Source organism: Notamacropus eugenii, chromosome 4 (assembly GCF_028372415.1).
Source record: "Notamacropus eugenii isolate mMacEug1 chromosome 4, mMacEug1.pri_v2, whole genome shotgun sequence".
Taxonomy (NCBI): Eukaryota; Metazoa; Chordata; class Mammalia; order Diprotodontia; family Macropodidae; genus Notamacropus; species Notamacropus eugenii.
In genome coordinates this window covers 100,708,413-100,732,146 of record NC_092875.1, presented here as the reverse complement: position 1 = coordinate 100,732,146, position 23,734 = coordinate 100,708,413, and the positions used below count along the sequence as shown (strand labels likewise).

The following is a 23,734-nucleotide window of genomic DNA, read 5'->3' as shown; positions in this document are numbered from 1 at the left end:
TAAGGCAAGAGAGATTTCAATAACCCACTGCCTACATGTCTTATTTCCCAGTTGTATGTAAAACAATTTTTAACATTCATTTTTAAAACATTGAATTCCATCTTTTCTTCCTCCCTCCCCCAGGCTGAGAAGGCAAGCAATTCAATATAGGTTATATATGTATAGTCATGCAAAACACTTCTATAACAGTCATGTTGTGAAAGACTAAATATATTTCTCTCCATCATATCCTGCCCCCCCATTTATTCTATTCTCTTTTTTAACCCTGTCTCTTCTCTTAAGTGTTTGCTTCTGATTACTCCCTCTCAATTACACCCTCTCCATTCTATCCTTCCCCCTCTCATATCTTTCCCCTTAATTTCCTGTAGGGAAAGGTACCCAATAGAATATGTATGCTGTTCCTTCCTTAAGCCAAATTTGATGAAAATAGTGTTCACTCATTCCTTCTCCCTTCCCCCTTCTTCATCTCCATTGTAAAATCTTTTTTTGTCTCTTTTACGTGAGATAATTTACCCCATTCCATCTCATCCCTTTCTCCTTCTCCTAATTAATTAAATAATTTAATTACTCCTTAATTTTAATTTTTAGAAGTCATACCTTCATGTTCAACTCATGCTGTACCCTCTATCTATACACCCATCCTTCCATGAATCTATCTGTCTATCTATCTATCTATTCATCTATCTATCTATCTATCTATCTATCTATCTATCTATCTATCTATCTACCTACCTACCTACCTATCTGTCTTTACTCCAATTACTCTAATACTGAGAAAAGTCTCATGAGTTACAAATATTATCTTTCTATATAGGATTGTAAAGAGTTCAACTTTAATAAGTCTCTTATGATTTGTCTTTCTTGTTTACTTTTTCATGCTTCTTTTAAGACTTGTATCTGAAAGTCAAATTTTCTATTTAACTTTGGTCTTTTCATCAAGAATGCTTTAAAGTCCTCCATTTCATTGAATGTCCATTTTTCCACCTGAAGGATTATACTCAGTTTTTGTGGGTAGGTAATTCTTCATTTTAATCCTAGCTCTTCTGACATCCAGAATATCATACCCCAAGTCTTTGATTGCTTAATATAGAAGCTGTTAGATCTTGTTTGACCATGATTGTATTTCCACAATGCTCAAATTATTTCTTTCTGACTGCATGCAACATTTTCTACTTGATCTGGGAGCTGTAATTTGGCTACAATATTCCTAGTAGTTTTCATTTTAGGATCTCTTTCTAGAGGTGATCAGTGGATTCTTTCCATTTCTATTTCCCCTTTGGTTCTGAAATATCCTAGCAGTTTTCCTTGATAATTTCTTGAAAGATGATGTCTAGGCTCTTCTTCATTCAATTGTCCAATAACTTTTAAACTATCTCTCCTGGATCTATTTTCCAGGTCAGTTGTTTTTCCAATCAGATATTTCACATTATCTTCTATTTTTTCTTTGTTTTCATTCTGTTATCTAATTACCTGATTTCTCCCAAAGTCAATAGCTTCAATTTGCTCCATTCTAATTCTGAAGGAATTATTTTCTTCAGTGAGCTTTTGGACTCCCTTTTCCATTTGGCCAATTCTCCTTTTTTAGGCATTCTTCTCCTCATTGTCATTTTGGACTTCTTTTGTCAATTGAGTTAGTCTATTTTTAAAGTGTTATTTTCTTCAGTATTTTTGGGTCTCCTTTAAGCAAGCTGTTAATGTGATTTTCGAGATTTTCTTACATTACTCTCATTTCTTTTCCCAATTTTTCCTGTGCTTCTCTTATTTGATTTTCAAGCTCCTTTTTGAATTCCACCATGGTCTGTAACCAATTCATATTCCTCTTGGAGGCTTTTGATATAGGATCTTTGACTCTGCTGTCCTTCTCTGGTTGTATGCCTTGATCTTCCTTGTCACTAAAGTAAGATTGTATAGTCGGAGTTCTTTTATGATGTTTACTCATCTTCCCAGTCAAACACTTAACCTTCTGATTCTTTGTCAAGGTAGGACTCTGCTTCCAGTGAGGGTGGGGATGAGGGTGAATGTACTGTCTCAGGTTTCAGGGAATTTGTATCAGCCCTTGAATGGGCCCAGAACTCTGAAAGCATTCTGTGCTGCTGCTGCCACTGTCACGAGTCTCCATTACCACCACCCCCACACCCCTGCTGCTGCAGCCAGAACCAGCCAGACAGTGTGTTCCTCTTTCATCCAGGTCCCACAGAGTTTTCCCTCTGACCTTTTTGGCATTTGTGGGTTGAGAAACTGCCACAACTGTAAATGATTCATTCTCTCATAGCTTCCTCTGGCCTGTCTGTGACAGTGCAGCCCACATTGGACTTTACTCTGCTCACTACCCAGTACAAAAAAACCCTTCCAGTCGAATTTTCAGGTGGTCTAGGGCTGGACATTTGCTTCCCTCTGTCATTTTGTGGGTTCTGTAGCTCTATGATTTGTTTAGAGTCATTTTTACAGGTATTTGGAGGGTTTTGGGGAGAAAGCTCAAAGAAGTCCCTCCTTTAACTTTGACATCTTGGCTCTGCCCCAACAAATTCCATTTAAAGTAACCATGGACAATATAAAACATTTGTTAGTCTGCCTGTCAAGATATACCCAGGAACTATATGTACACAGTTGCAAAGCACTTTTCACTCAAATAAACTCAGAGCTAAACAACTGAAAAAATATCAATTGATAATGGATAGGTTCAACTGAAAATGGCAATTCTACTTAAATTAATTTACTTATTCAGTAAATCAAACTACCAGAAATTATTGTATAGAGCAAAAGATAATAATGACAAAATCTTCTGGAAGAACAAAAAGCCAAGAATATAAAAGGAATTAGTGAAAAAAATGCAAAGGAAGATTATCTAGCTGTACCAACTCTAAAAATCTATTATAACATGGCAGTCATCAGAACTACTTGATGATGGCTAAGAAATACAGTGGTAAATAAATGGAATATGTGAGGCACACAAGACATTGTAGCAAATGACTATGGGTAATGTACTGTTTGATAAACCCAAAGATTTCAACTTCTGAGATAAGAACACACTATTTGACAAAAACTGCTGGTTACACTTAAAAATAATATCTCAGAAAGTAGGCATAGACAACATCTCATAGCCTATCTGAAGACAAGGTCAAAATGGATACATGTTTTAGAAATAAAACATAAGCAAATTAGGAGACCAAGGAATAGTTTACCTGTCAGATCTATGAAGAAGGGAAGAATTTATGACTAAACAATAGAAAACATTATGAAATGCAAAATGGACAATTTTGATTATGTTAAATTAAAAAGTTTTCCACAAACATAACCAATAAAACCATGTTTAAAAAGAAAGCCAGTGTTTCATATAAAGGCCTTATTTCTTAAATATTTAAGAATTGATTCAAATTTATGAAAATGCAAGTCATTCCACAATTGATAAATGATCAAATGATATGAACAAGAAGTTTTCAAAAGAGATTATTAAAGCTATCTATAGTCACATAAAAAAATACTGCAAATTACTATTGATTAGAGAAATGCAAATTAAAGCAACTCTGAGGTACCACCTTACACCGAGCGTATTGACTAAGATGACAGAAAAGAAAAATTGTTGGAGATATGGGAAAATTGGAACATTAATACATTGGTGGTGGAATTGTGAACTGATCCAACCATTCTGCAGAGCAATTTGGAACTATTCCCTAAGGGCAACCAAACTCTATATACCCTTTAATACAGCACAACTTAGTCTATATCCCAAAGAGATCATTAAAAATAGTAAAAGAACATATATGTACAAAATATTTACTACAGTTCTTTTTGTGATGGCAAAGGGTTGAAAACTGAAAGGTCCATGAATTGGGGACTGACTGAACAAATTGTTGTATATGAATATAATATGATACTATTGTGATATAAGATATTATGCTTTGGTGAATTTCAGAAAAACCTGGAAAGACATATGAACTGATGCAGAGTGAAGTGAGCAGAACCAGGAGAACATCATACACAATAACAGCAATATTTTGCAATGATCAACTATGCCAGACTTAGTTTTTCTCAGCAACACAATGATTTTAAGTCTTAGATTCTAAGACAGTATCAAAAGACTCATGATAGAAAATGCTGTCCATATTCAGAGAAAGAACTATGGAGTCTGAATGCAAATTGAAGCATACAATTTTCCCTTTTCCATTTGTTTTATTTTCTTTCTCTTGGTTTTTCCCTTTTGTTTTGATTCATTTTTCACAACTTGACTAATTTGAAAATTTGTTTAACATCATTATACATGTATAACCTATATCAGATTGCATTCTACCTTGGGGAAGGAGAAGGGAAGAAAGGGAAGGAAAAAAATTTGGAGTTCACAGTCTTACAAAAATGAATGTTGAAAACTATTTTTACACGTAACTGGAAAAGACAAAATGCTATTAAGTGCAAAAAACAAAGAATTCCCTGGTTCGGGCTAAGAAATGGAGGGCAAGGGATACTTATTACAGGAATATTAGGATCAGAATGGTGAAAAATAAATCACCTGTACCTAGAACTGTACTAAAAGTGGGGAAAGAACTCATATTATGGAATTTGATGAAAATAAAAGGAAATCAATTATAACATTGAATAATAATGGACTAGAGTTACTAGAAAACAACATAGTTGAAAAAAATGGCTTTGAAAATAAAACAAGTTTGCAAGATCCACACCTAAATTATAAATACATATAAAGTGTTGAAAAGAGGAACTGAACTAGGATTTTAAAATATACTCACACACAAATACTTCAAAAGAATCTAGAAGTGAAGGGATTGCTATCATATTTATTTAAATTGGGAGAGGTAATATACACCAAAGGCAAAACAGCTACATTAGCTAAAATATTTCCTTCTCTCCAGATTCATCATCATATAAAGTGCCCTTGTTTCTTCTACTAGACTTTCCATAGAGAGGTGTTCTTTCAGCATATATCATAGCACATTAGCATGTCTCACCTTAGGGTCCTTTCTGCTACCATCCTCTGTAGCCAGCAAGCAAAATAAATATACATTGTGGGTTGTCCTTCAGCACTGTGGTGATATATTATTCCCTCAACCCCACTCAAACATATTGGACAAATACTGTCAGTTTTAACATAACTTTAAAGCAATAATGCTTTTCTTTCCTTTAGAAGAACAGTCACTTAGGGGAAAGAGCACTAGTTTTGGAGTTAGGATATATGTGCTCATATTCTAGATATGATGCTTATTATCTTTATAACAAGCCTGTAGAGGTAAATTTATTAGCTCACAGTCATATGTGTATTGGATTACATGTTCAGGATTCAAATTCTTACTGATTTCAGATGCATCTATCTCCTGGTTGTTGTGAGAAAACTGTTTTATAAACATGAAACAGCTAACTATTCATTAAAACTTTGAGAGAGAGGCTCTGATAACTCAGTTCTGGGGCTTCTTCAGGCAAACCCCATTAAAATGGCTGAGGCAGTCTGTCAATATGTCAGTTAATTCCAGGAAGTAGAACTGTCTCTGAGTCAGGCAATTACTAAGGATTTCTTAAATGCCTAGTGTATACCAAGAAAAGTTTTCTCCATGCCTCTCTTATTTCTTCTAATATATACCATTAAGGTAATACTGCTATACACTGTGGCCCCTTTTTGAAAATATGGGAGTACGAAGGTAAGAGAACATATGGAACACACTGTGATGAATACAGAAGAGAGAAAATGAAACATGTACTCAGAGCATGAATGCATATGCATGTGCTTGTGTGTGTCTGTATGCAATTGTGTTTATATACTGTATTTTTTTAGTGATGGGAGGGGTATAGATTTTCAGACAGATGGAGTGGGTTGGGTTGGAGTCGCTGAAGGATCCCTGGCATGTTCTAGACTGAGAAAGGTTTAGGACACTGGAGTTTCAATGATCTGCTTAGTAAACAAATCAACATAAAACAAATAATCACCTACAGCATCAACAAACCCACTCAATTTAGACAGATTAATGGGAAAAATACAGCTTTGATCAAGTATAATACAAATACAGATGGAAGGTGCTATTATTTGAAAGAGGGAATGGTGCCAAAAAACACAGACTCATTTCCAAATATTTACATTTATCTAGAGCTTCCAAAATAACATTCTAAAAATCACTGATTTTTAAGGATTAGGAAATGAATGGGCCTCGCTAATAACACAACACTGACAAAAAGACGAACAAATCGCAGTTCAGCTACTTCTGTTTCCAAGTCATGAAGGATGCACTCATTCATATAAAAAATAAGAGCTTCTCTTTGAGAAAAAAAGGAAATGATTAGATTAAATACTAAAGGAGACAATGAATAATGTAACTCCTATTCTTTATAGTATTTTAAGATTCTCAAAATATTGTTCTTGCAACAGCTTTAAGACAAAAAACAATGAAATTATTATTCCTACTTTACAGAGAAGAAAACTGTGGCTCAGATAGCTTAATCAGTTTACCAATGCTCACACAGGGAGTAGGTATTGGAGCTGGGAGCCAAATTCAGGTCACTCCTCATTTCAAATCCAATCTTCTTTCCATTGTATACACTATATACTCTCAAACTTGCTGTTCGTAAGTTACTTACCTGCCCCATACCTTAGTTTCCTCATCTATAAAATTAGCATGTTGGATTAGATGACCTCTGATGTTCTGACCAACTCTAGATCCCTGAATCTATGAACCCTTCTTTTGTTTTAACAGTGCCTTCACTGGACCTTGAATTTGTTTGTTCTATTTCCTGGGCTGGTAACTTAGATGTCTATCATCATTTAAAACTCTCACAACACCCTCCATTTAGAAATAATATGATGTCTATTGTATACAAATGTATATAAAATATTTATTCACTTCCTAAGAATAATATATAGCCCAAATGTTGTGTGCATTTTTATGGCAAAATGATGAGCCTGATAAGCAGTCCTCATAGGTTTAGAGTTGATGATACCTCCCTTGGGTCTAATATATTTTTCCAGCCCTTTTAAATGTATTTTCCTGTTTCTGTGCCTTCCTCTTTATCTCTTTCTGTGTTTCTGACTGATTATTCCCTCTTTCCTCCCCACTGACTTTTGATTACATCTATCTATTCAGTTGTGTCTCTTCTTTGACCCTTCTCTGGGTAGAGGAAGTTTTGCCTAGTGGAGTGAGAGCTGGCCTCAGAGCCAGAAAGAAGTGGCGTTAAGCTTCATCTCTAATATTTACTGGCTGTATGACTGTGGGTAAGTCACTTAATGTCTCATTCCTACTTGTCCAGGGGAGAAAACTACTCCGTCAGCAGCAGTAACACTCTCTAGATCAAAATCAGATTAGAATATAAGCGATAGTCCAAAAGACTCACGACGGAAAATGCTATCCACATCCAGAGAAAGAACTTTGGAGTCTATATGCAGATGGAAGCACGCTATTTTTTTCTCCTTTTCTTTTGCTGTTTTATTTTGTTTTTTCTTTCTTGTGGTTCCTCCCATTGGTTCTAATTGTTCTTCACATCATGACTATTGCAGAACTATGTTTAATAGGAATGCATAAGTAGAGTCTGTGTCAGATTGCGTGCTGTCTTGGGGAGGGTAGAGGAAAGGATGGAGGGGAAATTTGAAGCTCAAAATGTTGTGGAAGTGAATGTTGAAAACTGAAAATAAATTAATTTAAATAATAAATAATTAAGAAAAAGAAAATAATTGAGATATATTTTATAAAATCAAAGTAAAATGAAACATAGATAATGTGAATATGTGGTTTTCTAAGTCAAAATGTGGCCTACAGAGAGGCTTATATACTTTTCAATGACTTCTATTTCATTTGAGCTTGACACCATTGTTCTCCAGGGCTTCTTAAACTTTTTCCACTTGTGACCCCCTTCAGCACTTCTTAAACTGTGTTTCACGACCCCTTCTATAGTGTTACACTGATAATTTAAGAAGTACTGTGTCTAGACAACTCTTTAAGACTGCAGAGGAAGCACCAACCTATGGGAGTAGAGGGATGTCCTTCACTTCAAAGTGCCAAAGCAATTTTAAATCTATCCCCTATAGTTATCATGTGAGTAGTAATCTCAGAGGAAAGACTTGAGTCTATGGCTTTTGTCCTCAGAAGAGCTGGGCCTCTTTCCATCAAACCATATTGACTTCACAAGAGGGAGGTAGTAACAACCCAAATTTTTATTAGGATCAACATATTTCACTGCAGTCTTGGGAAGACCATCCACACTGATGAAAGCTTGGATTTTTGAAGCAAGGTAAGTATATGATAATCAAAGTTGAGAAGAAGTAACAGAGAGCCTTGAGGACTTTGGATTTAGTTTAATATGCTGAAGATAGATAATTGTCATATACAGGAGATACAGCATGATTAAATTCATGCTTTATGATGATTGAACACAGTATTTAGAGGGTGTATTAGCAAATGGAAGAGCAAAGAATTAGGGAGAACAGTTAAGAATCTCTTACAATAATCCATATAGGTTGAAGAATACTTGAATAAAAATGATAATAGAAAGTGAGGGAAACATCAACCACAGAAGCAATGTAAGGGCAGAAAAGACATAGGTTCCAGTCAAGGTTATATCACTTACTAGATATATAACCATGGACTATTCAGTAAACTTTTCTGAGACTTCATTTTCTCATCCACAAAATAGGCTTGATATTACATGTGCTAGCTACCACACAGAATTGTTTATGTGGATCATGGAAGCTAAAGTAAAAAAAAAAAAAAAGGTAAAGTCAAGATTACTATTATGCTGTTCACATTAAAGTAAATCATTGTGATGTGGAGGTGACCCCATTGTCTCAAAGACCTCAGAATTGGGAGAAAAATTAAATATCTAGCCCAGTACTCTCATAACCAGAAAGCTAGAGAGATAAAATTGTGTTTTCCAAGGTTACAAGGTTAAGTAAGGTGCAGAGCTGAGATTTCAAAATCAGCATTAATTCCACATCTAGTGCTAAGATTCAGTGGCATGAATTGACAGAGCAGAGAGAAATTAGGGCACAGTGTCAAAACAGTTGATAAAGTCTGATAGTATTCCACGTCACTGATAAGATTATCTTTGTTCACCCAAGCAATATTAAAGGACATGTATCCCTGGCAAGAAGGGAATGTGGTGGGAGCTGCAGGGTTCTAATCAACCACTCTTGGGAACAGAAGAGGGTGTCCAAGAGTTAGAGGGAAGCAGAAACTGAATGTTTTTGTCTGTTTCAACTCAGAAAATCTGCTATTAAGTCAAGCATATTATCTGGGTCAGTAGAGTGATTATCTACATCAAAAAAAACAAAGATGTTTAGTTATCACGTATGCAGAAAAGAGGTATGTTCAAAGATTTCTCTAGTTTTATGATTTGGTCAATCCTATTTCCCCTGGTAATCGTCAAGAAATACTAATTATCTACTATGTGCCAGTCACTGTGCTAAGTGCTGGGGATACATATACAAATAAAAAGAAAAAGTCTTTGCCTTCAAGGAGCTTATAGAAAAGCCAGCACACACACGTGCGCACACACACACACACATACACATACACACACATACACACACATATGTGCACACACACACACATACACACATATATACACAAATTGCCTTTGGGGAAAGCGAGGTTTTCTGGTGTGGGGAAGTGATGGAAAATTCCAGAGAATTCCAAAAACAGTGAAACAGATGAGAAATGAGAAGACTTTCTGGCCACCCCCCCTCCCTATGGAGTTTTTCAAGCTTCCATTCAGAGGATTCAATAAGAGGGTTAGAGAATACTGATGAGTTAAAGCAATAAGGAAGAGACTGAAAATTGGATGATTTCAATGATTTCAAAATGACCTTGTAATATACCAGTGACTAGAACACAAGGTAACAATGTCACGGAAAGAGTACTGAACCAAAAGCCAGGACACCTGTGATTTAATCAAGGTTCTGCTGTTTACTAGGTGTGTAACTTTGGCCAAATAACATCACATCTCCAATTCTCAGCTTCCTTCTGTGTACAATGAATCTTCCAATATTTTAACTGCCGATTTGAAGGAGTTGTCATATAGCCCAAATGAGATATTAGATGAACAGTGCCTTGCAACATATAAAACACCATGCAAATATATGGCCTTGTTATGATTTTTATATTTGGTCTGAGAAAAACAAAACAAAACAGAAAAGCTGATGGGAGTGAATGTCAATTTCTTTCATGCAAGTAATGACTGACATCAGGTGAAACAGGAAAAAACAAAAAGCAGAGGAAAGATCTGACTAAATATAAAGTCATCTCATAACTTTAATGTGAACTGTAAGGAACAATTAAGCTGAACTCCCAAGAGAAATGGATAAACTCCATTATGCTATGAACTTATTTTCCCCTTTTTATTCTGAAGGAACTTTCAGTTGCGGCCTATGAAAACTGTTGTCCCTTCATTTCCCCTAGTCTTGCAACAGCTGGCAGATTGATAGCTTAGGTAGGGGACCTCTGTGAAGCATGAAGAGTTATGACTGGTGTCAGTCCAAATTACCATCTCCAACTCTAAGGCAGTGAACAGAGCTGGCAAGGAAGCTGACTGTTTTTGTTAAGCAAATTGAAATTTGTCAAGTTTCCCCAAGCATTTTCAAAAGGTCATTCCAAGCCTCTGATCTAAAAGTTATCATGCTGTATATCTTAGGTGCCAATCTCTTTGACATCTTTATTAAAACAATAATTGTGATAATTAAGGAAACTGACAGATTCAGAAAATCAGAGGAAGGTTGACTCATGGAAGATGGGAAGAACATTGGATTTGGAGACAAAAGCCATGGGTTGTTTATGTCACAGTTATTAGGCAGGCAGTTGTGGACAAGTTAATTAACCTATCTGAGCATCTTTTTCTTTACCAGGAAAGGAAAGGGTGGCAAGATGATCTCTAAAATTCTCTCACTGCTCTACATTTTGTGAACCTATGATTTTTGCCTGTTTCTGTGTTAAGAAGTAGCAGGCTCAGCTTGAGAATGTTTAATTGCTAGAAACTGAAGAACATCTAGAATAACTCTAAGCCATAAAGCATTTCATAGACTAAATGAAAGTTATAGCTGGAAGGGACCTTGGCACATAAATGTTAGACTATAGATCCATTGGAATTTGAAAATATAAGAAACCTTAAAACATATGATTATAGAACTAGAAGGGGCATTAGAGTATAAAATTCTAGAAGTGGAAAAAACAAAAGAACACAAAGTATTTTACAAGTGGGAAGTACAATGGGGCTGGAAGTGCCCTTAATGTGATGGAATCATAGATATAGAACAAGAACAGATCTCAGGAATGGTCACATTCAAAATAAACTTCAGGTCTCTCTTTGTCTTTATCCTTCTCTACTCAGACTTTTGCAAATCATTAATGTCATTCCTAACAAAATGTCATTCCTCTTAGTACTGGACACAACTCGTAAAGTGTTTAACAGAGTTCCTCATACATAGGATTCCCTTCCCTTTCTGTCAGTAGAGTACAAGGTACTGTTTACAGAGAGCCACACTCTCTCTATTCCTGGAAGGTATAATAACTTCGAGTACAGTCTATGTTTAATTAGAATTACATGGGACTTTGGAGGTCATCGAATTCAACATTCTCATTTCTCACATGACAAATCTGAAGCTGAGAGAAGGTAAGTCATTTTCCCAAGGTCATTTAGGTAAGAATTTGTAGAGCCAGGATTTGAGTTATTGTCTTCTGATCCTAGATCTAGTACTCATTCTCAGATTCAACTTGCCATAAACTAAAACTATAAAAACTTTTCAAACTCTTTACTCTCTATGATTTTCTGACCTTACACTTATGAAAATGATTTTAACTCCAGTGTAAGAATTTAAATGAATCACCATCACAATTATCTTCTTAATTCAGCAAAAGGTATTCTTTTCATAAGATTTTTGTAATCCTGACACTCCTCCAATGTGTTTAATATCCCTCCCAGACCTGTCACATGACATTTGGAAAAGAATGACATCTATTTCATTATCCAAATCATTGAGAAAGGCCAAACATGGCCCAAGATTCCTGTTGTATTCCTCTACAGATATTCCAAGCAATCATTGGCTCCTTTTGGGGTACAGGTATTTAGCCTGTTTTTTTTAAATCATTTACCTCTACTTTGTTTAGTCCCCCATATATATTTTTCCTACAAGAGGAAAAGATAAGACTTTTCCAAATACTTTTCTATCAACAATATGTGTTAGATTTCCCTGATATTACAACATAATAATTTGATTGGGTCAATCGGACTTATTGTTATCAGCACTTAATTTATTCCCCCAGCTTCTTTAATAATGTGTTACGCATTTGTTCAAAGAGCCAAAGTCAAATTTGCTGACCTATAATTTTCATATTTTCCTCCTCCTTCTGCTTCTTCTTCATCATCTTTATCATCATCATCTTCATCTCTTCTTTCTCCTCTTTTTCCTTCTTCGTCTTTCTCCTTGTCTTTTCCTCCCCTTCCTCTTCCTTACTTTCTTTCTCAAGAACCTCAGCTACTTAATCTAACCCCTTACATATCTTGGCCTCAGTTAATCTATCAGCAAATATTCTTCCCCACTAAATCTAAACTTCTACTTATTTATGAATTAAATGTAACCTTGGCTAAAATGACAATTTTCCATGTAAGTGGTCTTCATACAGAGTTTTCAACAGGAAATATTGATGGGAAAAGTTTTGGGAGGCAAGGTTCATTTTTTCTGTTTTGTTTTCCCTTCATGGCAGATATATGCTGATGTTTGAAAGGTCACTGAGTCTTTTTTGTTTTGTCTGTGTCCTCTCTATCACCTACCCTATCCATCATTCTTTATTTCCCTCCAAGGTTTATTTTATTGTTGCTGATAAACAGATTTCTCCTTATCATTCAATTAAGCTTGTCTTGTTAAATTCATCTTTTGCTCTCCAAAATCAAAAGTGCTTTCATTATCTAATCTTAGAAACAAACCACTGGAAATTTCATCCTAATAATCACAATAAAATTCTATGCATAGCCTCAAATGCTAGGGATGCAACCCAAGCCCACACACTGAAATAAAATGAATGCGACATTTTGTTATGAACTATTTACTTTCCTTCAATTTTCAGTCTTTTCATTGTGAGTGGGCATTAGACAAATTTGTAAGTAACATTCATAAAATTAGAAGGGTCCACAATGGCCAGTTAATCCAACCCTCTTTTAAATGTAATTATATTCAAACTAAGAGATATTTATTACACATATGTGTTATGAGTCCCACTGTGCTAGCCTTTGGGGATATGATGATCAAATACTAAGCTAATTCTACTCTCAAGGAGCTTATATGCTATTTGGAAGATCCAGCATAGTCTTCTTTTTGCCTCTAACAAAGTCTCTGTTGGTTTAAGGTCTTCACTTGTCTATTCACTTTGTCAAAAGAACAATAAAACTCTTCTATGAAGTGTGTCACTATACGCATGGACTCAATTATACTGTGGAACTAGTAATGACCTTTTGCTCTGGTCATTTATTTATATTGAATATAATTCTTCCATTTCAGCATGTAAAGCCTTTATTGTGGGGAGAGATGTCTGTATCTCCTTGTTCTTTTCCACCTTCTGATTTCCCTGGCTTTCCTCAAATTCGAGTTAAACTCTCTCCCTTCCCTCCACCGCAAGACTTTTCCCATGCCCCTTAATTCTAGTTCCTGCTTTTTTTCTGATTTTCTCCAATGTATTTTGAATGTATGTCATTGATACATAGATGCTTGTATGTTACGTCCCCCTTTAGAATATGAGCCTTGAAAGCAGGGACTATCTTTTGCTTTTCTTTATATCCCCAGTCTTTAGTATGGTTTCTGGTACAGATAAGGTATTAAATAAATGTTTATTGACAGCAAATGTTGGAAATGTCACATATTCAAGAAAATTTTGGTTCAATTGGATCAGAAAGACCAGTATCTTTAAAGTATAAGAAGAAGAATGACCAGCCTCTTTTGACCTTCAGATAAAAGGTCCAAACAGAGCATGCATTGTTAAGAGACATTTCTATTTATTTTCTTGTAATATTTCTTTTCACTTCAAATTATTATTAACTTCCATTTTATTGAGTATAATTTTCCAGGAACTTCTCTCCCCAAATTAAAGTTTTGTACTTTTGTCCTTCCATATTGTTTATTCTTCCAAATCTTTCTTCTCCTAGTCTTTCTATTTTTTTCAGTTAGCACTATCATTTGATTTTCATATCCCTTTAGCACTTTTTAAAGTCTTCTTTCATCTCTTCCAGGAATTATGGTGGGATTTGTGTCCAAGCTGTGCTTTTCTTTAAAGCTTTGCTTGTCTATATTTTCATATTATTTTCTCCTTTTGAGTTTGTGCCAACTTTGAGCGTTTCTTTTATCAAAATACTTCTTCATAGTGGAATTCTTTGTTTGCTCATTTTGCCTGCCCAAGCTCTCAGCACCTTTTGGGAAAAATATTTGGACTGGACTTTTGTCCTCTTAGATTCTTCTGCTAGTTTCTTGGGATATCAAAGTTTCAGAATATCAAATTTCAGGTTTTCAATGACAATTCAGACTGTGGAACTGTAAGTTTTCAATGTTCCCAGAGAGGTAAGATCCAGTGCAAAATCTGATCACTGCTTTCCTTGTCTGAGATCTTCCCCTTCCTGATCTGGGTTCTGGTCTTAGCATCATGATAATGAGCTTGCTGAATTTGAAGTTTCAGTAAGTCTCTTGCTGGGCTCAGTCATGGTCATCTAACTCAAAAGTTCTATTTAGCCAGATGACAGTGTTGTAGGATCTATCTGGTTGAAGATTCATGCTTTAATACTGTTCCATTGGAGGCTTCAGATTGAGGTAGAGGCTGGAGCTGAAACTCCTTTGCCCTCTTGGGGTCTAAACCACACAGACATTGCTTACATCTGATCTTTTACCTCACTTAAGTGAACAATCTTGGGTTTTGTCAGTGTTCCCTCAAGCTAAAGTATTTTCCTCAGTCGTATATCTTTGAAATGGAACTGGTCATACAGTTAGGGATCATACAGTATCACTTTCATGACCTCAAATAAGGCAGAAGTCATCACTTCCTGAGGTAAACCAGGCCATATTTATATAAAACTAATACACAAGAAATGTTTCTTGACAGAGTAAATGAATGAATTGCCAGTTGATATCTGTGCCCCCACACTGAACAAAATAGCAATATACCTCAGTGGGATCTGGGACCTCTTCTTGCCCTGGTGTAGAGACTTGATCCTTTTTTTTCCATTTCATTTGTATGGTTCACCCCTGATCAAACCCCCAATATCCATGTTCATAGACTTCTTTTTCTCTCTTTCTATTCTGACTGAGGCTGCAAATATGACTTCAATGTATTATTTTTCTTGGCTTAACTGATTAGGCCTCAGTATGGTATGTTTTCTAGATCTTTGTGGAAGAATTTTTGGGGGAGCTAAGCTATGCTTCTCACTACTATGCTTTATGTTGATTCTCTTTTTGGAGTTATGATTCATTCAAAGCTGTATAGGTACCATGTGTCAGAGATAGATATCCAACCCATATCTTTTAGCTGAAAGTCTCATTCTCTTACTAATATCATAGTCACAACTCTCCAGTTAGAGTAAAATGCCTTATGAGACATAGCTTATAAAAATCTGTGTAAGTCTTGTACCATCACATCAGTCTTATAAAAAGGTGATTTGAAAAAATACTGTTGTAAAAATGAAACCAACAAAAACAAATCCTTTTTTTGTATATCCTATGCAGGCAATGTTAGAGAATTTAGATCCAAACCCTGAAAACATTGTACATTCTTTCTAGATTCATGCATCAAATGAAAAGTGCCCTCATTTTCCCCTATTCAAATCCTGGGAATCCTTTATAGCCCAGACTTAGTTTCATGACTATGTGGAAGGGCCTTATCTTATCTAGTCAAACACGTTGGAAATCTGCTTCAGGCAGGAACTATATTAAACTGATAGATCTACCATAGTGTCTTGAATAGTCCATGACAAATTTGAGTTGTCCCTTTCTTCTCCTTGCTTTTGTTTCATACTCAGTCCCTAGTCTTGCCCACTCTATTGTGTACTTGATGATTCATTTTGTATCTTCCTACTTAAGAAATGAATGGTTTTTGATTATTCAGAGATAAGTAAAAATAATATCTCTGTCAGGTTCTGTATCTTTCTGCTAAAAAGGATCACTTGATCACATAAATTTAAAATCAGATTGAATCATAATGGCCATCTAGTACAAACCATGCCTGAAATGTATCACCCCCTTTGAAATAACAGGCAAGTGGTGATATGGCATTAGTTTCACCATTTCCAGTATGGTAGAAGCCACCACTTTCTGAAGTGGCCCATTCTTTATTGTCATGGCATTCATTGAAATGAAACTTCTGCTGACATTAAGCCTAACTGTACCTCTTTGAAAATTCTAAAAATTATTTCATTTCTGTTTCATTTAGGGCCAACTGCTAACACCTCTTCTACATAATGGCTCTTCAAATACTTGAAGACAGCTCTTATGTCACCTCTGACTTTCCTCTAAACTCAGTCAAATATTTCCATTCTCTTCAACTAACATTTCCTCATAAGGTAATTCAATGACCTTTACCAGGATGGTAAATTGACCTCTTCTGAATATGATCCAGATTATTTATATCCACAAATACTGGAAAGTAGTATATACTTAAATACTAGCAAGTAGATCTAATCACAATAAGACAGATATGGTCTGACAAAAAGTACAGTGACATTGTTACTGACATTCCTGGAAATTGTCTCTATTAATGCATCTAATGTATTGGATGTCACATTGAATTTTTTGGCTGTCACATAACATTGCCAAACAACATTGATATTGCATTTCACCTTGCTCACCCCAAATTTTTCTTCAAGTTATTATCTAATTATACCTCAATAATCATTCACTTATTAAGTTGATTTTGAATTCATCATTATCGGACTTCATCTTATTAGATTGCTGAGACCCTTTTAGATCCTAAAACTCCAACTTAATGTGTTAATTATCTTTCCAAGTTTGGGGTTATCTGAAAATTGTCTAAGTATGCTATTTATCCCTTTATCCAAATCACTGGTAAAACAAAATATTTAACAAGATAGAGTCAAGAATAGACATCTGATATACTCCATTACACTGTCAAGACGATACTGAACAAATCATGATTTCTTTTTTGAATTTGATCATTTAGCCAGGTGTGAATTCATCTAATTGTATTGTTCTCTAGAAAAACATCTCAATTTTTTCCCACAAGAACAGTGAGATTCCTGATCAAAAACTTTGTTAAAATCTAGGTAAAGCTAACTATGTCATGACATTCCCTTTATCTATTAATTGAATAGTCCTTTCAAAAGTCAAATTAGGGTTACATGACCTCTCCTTAATGAAATCCATGTTTGCTTTTCTGTAATAACCACTATCTTTTCTAAACGTTAACTAACCATTTTTTAATATTTCATTCTTAAATCTTGCCATTAATCCAGTTCAAGTTCTCTTAGTTTGCTCTGTTAGCATTTTAAACAGTAGGACATTTTCTTTTCTGCACTTTTACATTATCTCTTCTCTCTTCTATGATATTGCAAATGTCATATACAGCCCCTTAGTTATCACATCTACGATTTTTTTTCAGTACTCAATAAGAGAGTCCATCTGGTCCAGGAGATGCAAATTCATTGTATTCTCTTATTAATCCCTAACATTTCATGGATATTGAGTCTCTGACATCAGTATGTGCTCTCCCATCTCATCACATCTCAGTGATACACATGTTAGATAAAAATAATTCCTTAAATTTAAAGACTCTAGTTTCTGTTGTTTGTTTCCTAAATTTTGAACATTTGTATATGGACAGTTGAGGTCATGAGTTTTAGCTCTTTCCTTTTATTTTGTCACCTGTGAATTTATAATCTCTATTACTAATCATCTGTTAAATTAGCTACTGTAAATGTTGGATATACATGGACAGTTCTCTCTTATCTCCATCCTTTCTTATTGTTTTTTTGATGTTATTTAATTTAAAGCCCTCTGCATTAGATTTGCAAAATTCAACACCAAACATCCTTGCTATTCTTGCTTAAGTGAGCTCCATCCATGATAAGGAATCTCTAATCCCTATTAGAAGCCATGCTCCAGGATTCCAAATCCGATTATTAAACCTAACATTCTTAACCCCCTTAATCAGTTTTTTCCCTTCCTCTTCTGCATCCATATCATTCAATGGGAAATGCTAATTAATGTATAATTACTATCCCTTTGTTCTTGTTTCTTGCCAATATTCTCACAATATTCAACAATTTTAATTTACTTCTGGCAGAAAACTTATGCTCATGTGAATCACTCAAAGTCATGAGCATTCAAAAATTTTACTAACTTTTGACAGTATCAAACTATCATCAATGTTGAGATGGAAATTATCCTACTAGCTATTGTATCCTAAGCCCTTATTTTACAAATACAAAAACTGAGAAAGATGTAAAACTAGTCACTTGAGGTCATATATTTAATAAGTGTCCTTGGCAAAACCTGAACATCAGTCTCCTTGATTCTAAGTCCAAAACCCTAACCATTAGCCCTTGCTTCTTCTCTTGTCTTTATGTATGGGATACATTCTCCAATGAAACAGTACTGTGGGGGGAATAAGTATATTGACTTAACATATAAGATTTTATTTTGCCTTAAGACTTCATCTTGTAATTGAGTTGTGTTTTAATAATAAGATCAGGATCTCTGTGTTATATATTGGTTAGCAACATGTCTGTTTTCCTAAGCAACTGATAGACATGTGTGGACCTTCAGAAAGGAGAGCTCACCAATGAAAATATATTACAACCATCTTAACCAATTTATGTAGTCAACTAGTAATCAATCATGTAGTCAAAAAATCAGATAATAAACTATAAATCAAACTTGGGTGGAGTCAGTAAAATCCCTTATTTTAAACTATAAGAAATCCACTGGAGGCCTTAGCCATCAACCTGCTCCTGGGTCCTAATTAGAATAGGCATGAACATTACCTACACTCAGAGACTAAACCAGCAAAGGTTCACCTGAGAGTAAGATGTTAAGAGACTGGCCACAACAGCACCTGGGACAGAGAATATTTGACCTGCCATTTGGCAGAGAGGAGACATTGTGAACACTGCTATGAGACACACTTGGCAAGGCTTTCCTGAGGGACATTTGGGGTTTGTGCCCAGAAGGTTGACATTTGTAGTATTGAGTCAGTATTAAGGAATAACTGCATATGAATTAATAAGTCTGATGTAGTATTTCCATTGCATTAGTCAAGCTACATAGTGATGAATCAGCTTTGAATGAATCATATGTTACAAAAGACTTCTATATTGTTGTGTAAGCTACTTTGATATTACTGAGAAGAATATAACTAGTTGTCACTACTCTTCTCTTCTTACACTTGCTGGATGATTCTTGACCTTAAATATTTAGTAGCTTTTCTGTATTATTCCTTGGAGAAGGTGCAACGGTGTCCTCCTCACAATACCCAGTTTCATCCTCTTTAGTATGAAGCTAATTTTTCTTTTAATCTCCCAAGTATATAGTACAAATTTTCTGTCCCATCTTCCTTGGTATGACTACATTCCCATCTGTAATCTCTTTAAAAAGGTCAAATTATTTCTTCTACCCATTGAATCTCTGATTCTGTTTTGTTTGTTTGATTTGTTTTATTTTCTGATATATATTTTAGGATTGCTTCATTGTCCTGAAACCTCCACAGAGTAGAGAAGCACTCCCCAAGTCTCTTTAGTTTTTTTGTGAGGAAAATCAGTCTACACTTAAAAAGTAAGTAAGAGTCACTTAGCTGGGACAGAAATATAAATATCATATGCTCTATTTCATGGTAAAATTTTATCTGTTTCTACATGGTTTGAGATTTTCAGCCTTGATTCTTAAACTTCTGGTATGACATCACTAATCACCTTGCTAAGATTTTCAAAATCTATGTAACTCAATAACCACATCCAATTGCTTTTCTAGGGTCGCAGCAACAACTCCACAGTAGCTTGTTTTTCTCCAACTGTCTAGTATTAGCTTCTTATTGTTTGAATAATTTCTTTTGCCCACTAGCCCACTCATATAATTTACCTTATCCACCAATTTGCTACATTTGCTTTTCTTACTTATCTTGTTTATCAATTAGCTTTTTAAGTCTTTTTCCCATCACTCTACTCTTCAGACTCCCTGTACCTTAGTTACTTTATGCTTCATACTTCTTTAATCTCTCTCTTAACCGTCCCTCAGAGAAACTAGAAGAATGTATCATTGGAGATTGTTGCCCTTCAAACATCTCCAATTTAAACCAAGTTTATCCTTTCTGAATTCAATCTCTGGTCTTTTTTATTAATCTAATCAGCTTTAACAGACCACTAAATCTGACTAATCTTGTTCTGGTGTTCTTTGCCATGAAGGGGTGTATGAGAGTAGTGAGAGCCACTAAGAGGGAGACTGGAAAGGAGTTCTTTAAAACAGGTCTGGAAGCTAAAATCCAAGCTCACATTAAAGAAATTCTGCTCTCTGCCAAGAAGCATTTGCACAAGTTATTACATAAATTCAGAATTGATATAAATTTGCAACGTATTGCATAAATTTGTCTTATAGATGTATGACATGATTATGATAGGATGATACTGCATTACTTTTAGGAAATTTGTAGTACATTTGACAACTCAAATATTCTCAATAAACAAAAAAATTTCATCATATTTAACATAAGTAGAGCTAAGTTCTGATTTGTGTAAATGATGAATCTACATGAAATTCACACTATTTGAAGTTAGAATTATATAAAATATATTAATTTGTTAAAGCCTATGGAAATATGTAGTGTAAGTTCAAAAACTGCGACTACCTCAATTCTTAATTCAATCTTGATACAGTTGTATTATTTCCAGTTATATAATACTACAATCTTTTTTTATAATAAAATTACAAGTCCCAAAAATGAATAAAGAATCACATTTTAAGTATGAATAAATAGCAACATATTACCAAGGAAGAATTGTGAAGTGGCAAGAATGAATGAGAAAGTGAATGAATGAAAAACATGGAACTACAAATGCAAAGAAAATTCATGCACTTAAGGATCTTTTTTATTCATTTTATTTTTAATGTTCTATGATGACTACCAAAAATCTCAGATTTTTCTTTTCCCCCTACCTACCCCCCAAAACTCCCCTCCCTCCCCAAGACAGCATACAATTCTATATAGGATCTACATATACATTTCTATTGAATATATTTTCACTATAGTCATACTGTGTAGAAGAACGAAAATAAATGGGAGAAATCATATAACAAACCAAAATATAACACACACACACACACACACACACACACACACACACACACACACACACACAATGATCTGCTACATTCTGAATTGAATTCCATAGTTCTTTCTCTGGACGTGGAAGGCACCTTGCCTTAGAAGACCATTGGAATTTTTTTTTTTTTTTATGTTCTTGCATTGCTATGAAGATCTCTTGCACACTGTGGTCATTGCTGTTCTGCTGGTTCTGCTCCTTTCACTCAGCATCAGATCATATAAGTCTTTCCAGGCCTTTCTGAAATCTTCTTGTTCATCATTTCTTATGGCACAATAGTACTCCATTATATTCATATACCATAATTTATTCAGCCATTCCCCAATTGATGGGCATCCACTTGATTTCCAGTTTTTGGCCACTACAAAGAATGCTGCTATAAATATTTAAATATTTTTGTACATATGGGAGTCTTTCCCATTTTTATGATCTCTTGGGGATATAGTTCTAGAAGGGATATTACTGGGTCAAAGGGTATGCACATTTTTGTATGCACATTTATGCCCTTTGGGCATAGTTGCAAACCACTCTCCAGAATGGTTGGATGAGCTCACAGCTCCACCATCAATGAATTAGTGTTCCAACTCTCACACATCCTCTCCAACATTTATCATTTTCCTGTTCTATCATGTTTGCCAATCAAATTGGTGTGAAGTGGTACCTCAGAGCTGTTTTGATTTGCATCTCTCTAATCAAAAGTGATTTAGAGCATTTTTTCATAGGATTATAGATATCTTTAATTTCTTCCTCTGAAAATTTCCTGTTCATATCCTTTGACCATTTATCAGTTGGGGAATGACTTGTACGCACTTAAGGATCTTAAAACAGGTGTAGATAACACCTATAGGGCAGTTGTGTCATGGGTGTTTTGATGTGGGAATGTGTAATTTTAGTGAATGGAGACATATGAGAACTTAGGGACATAGCCTTTGCAAGAAATGGTGGTGTTAATTTAGTGAAGTATAAAAGAGGTGAAGGGAAGGAAAGGAAGAGGACATAATGGGAAGATAGATGGTATATATAATAGTGGGAACTGTGCCAGGTTGATAAGGTAAACTCTCTTTATTAGGAGACAACGATTCCAGTAAGAAAGTTAGAAAAACAGATATGTGAGGTAGGTGGTAGAGCATATAAAGAATATCGTCATGAAGAATTTCAACTAGAAAGTGAAATAGATTCATCCCATGGGAAGAGTTAGGGATGGTCAATTGGAAACCATTGTAATTTTATGTATCTATGTAATGCTGTGTTCTAAAGGAAAGTGCATTGGGTGAACCACCTGTTAAAGATTTATGGAGAACAAAGAGAAGAGTCTCACAGATAGATGATAAGACCTTCATATTTTATAATTCATTCTGTTAATGAGCTGTCTTGGCTAGAACACATAAGTTAGGAAGTCATTTCTCTCTGTCTCTCTCTCTCTGCCTCTCTCTGTCTCTCTCTCTCTGTCTCTCTCTGTCTCTGTCTCTCTCTCTGTCTCTCTCTCTCTCTCTGTCTCTCTCTCTCTCTCTGTCTCTCCCTATCTATCTGTCTCTGTGTGCATAGAGCAATAAGCACCCCAACATAAACAGGGGCCCCTGCTATCACAGGTTCTTAGATCTGCATTCATTAAAAGAAAACAATCAATCACTTTAATCAAGCACATGTATCATTCCTTTAACCAAGTACATATATCTTTCAGTTAGTTCAGGGAGTCAGTACCCTTAATTTCAAAGAAAATACAGATAAATCAAAAGATCAATACACATGGCTTCCTCTGCCTGAATTCTACAGATAATTGGGCCTCAACTGTCTGACCATAGTTGCCAGAGAGGGAAACACCACATCTGGCTTCTCAAAGCCAGGGAGCTTCTTTGTGGCTTCCCAGAGTCCCCATCTGGCCAAATAAACACTTCCAGTCAGTAAGCTTAAAAGTATTCAAAAGACATGGCTTCCTCTGCCTGACGATGATTCATCAGACAGGTACTGCTATGTGACCATCGTTATCAGAGAGGGAAACATGACATCTGGGTTGTCAAAGTCATGAGCCTTCTTAGTGGCTTCCCAGAGTCCTCATCTGGCACTCAAACCTTCTTATCAAAAACTAAGCCCCAAAGTAAAACCTCAACTCAGAGTATTTATATCTGTTTCAGAGCCAGTTGGCATCACAATTCTTTGACCCAGTGCCTGAATAGAAAAAACAAAAGGTACTTGGGACCCTCCTACAAAGCAACTCCCGTAACCAAGCTTCCCACAATGGCAAGCCCATCAATGGGTAGGAAAGATCATTAATCACATTAAAATAATAACAATACAAATACATACACTGTTTCTAGTTAAAGAAACTCTTTCTGTACTTTGCTCCTTGCAAAGATTCTTGATTGAGAAAGTCAAGATTCAGTCAGAGGCACTTGATTGTATTAAAATGAAAACAGTAAAAGATGTATTTTGATTGCCATCACTGTGTGTGCGTGTGTCT

General features: G+C 35.3%; 1 long non-coding RNA gene across 2 annotated transcripts in view; it reads left to right on the top strand.

Moving 5' to 3' along the window:
- Positions 1 to 23,734, top strand: part of LOC140500419 (uncharacterized) — a 77,902-nt gene that overhangs the window by 20,100 nt on the left and 34,068 nt on the right. Inside the window, exon 4 of one of the 2 annotated variants that reach the window (XR_011965728.1) lies at positions 3,914 to 4,591. The exons of the other annotated variant lie outside the window; for it this stretch is intronic. This is a non-coding gene — a long non-coding RNA (uncharacterized lncRNA). Of the gene's footprint in view, positions 1 to 3,913; positions 4,592 to 23,734 lie in introns of those variants that run through there. 2 annotated transcript variants of the gene reach the window in all.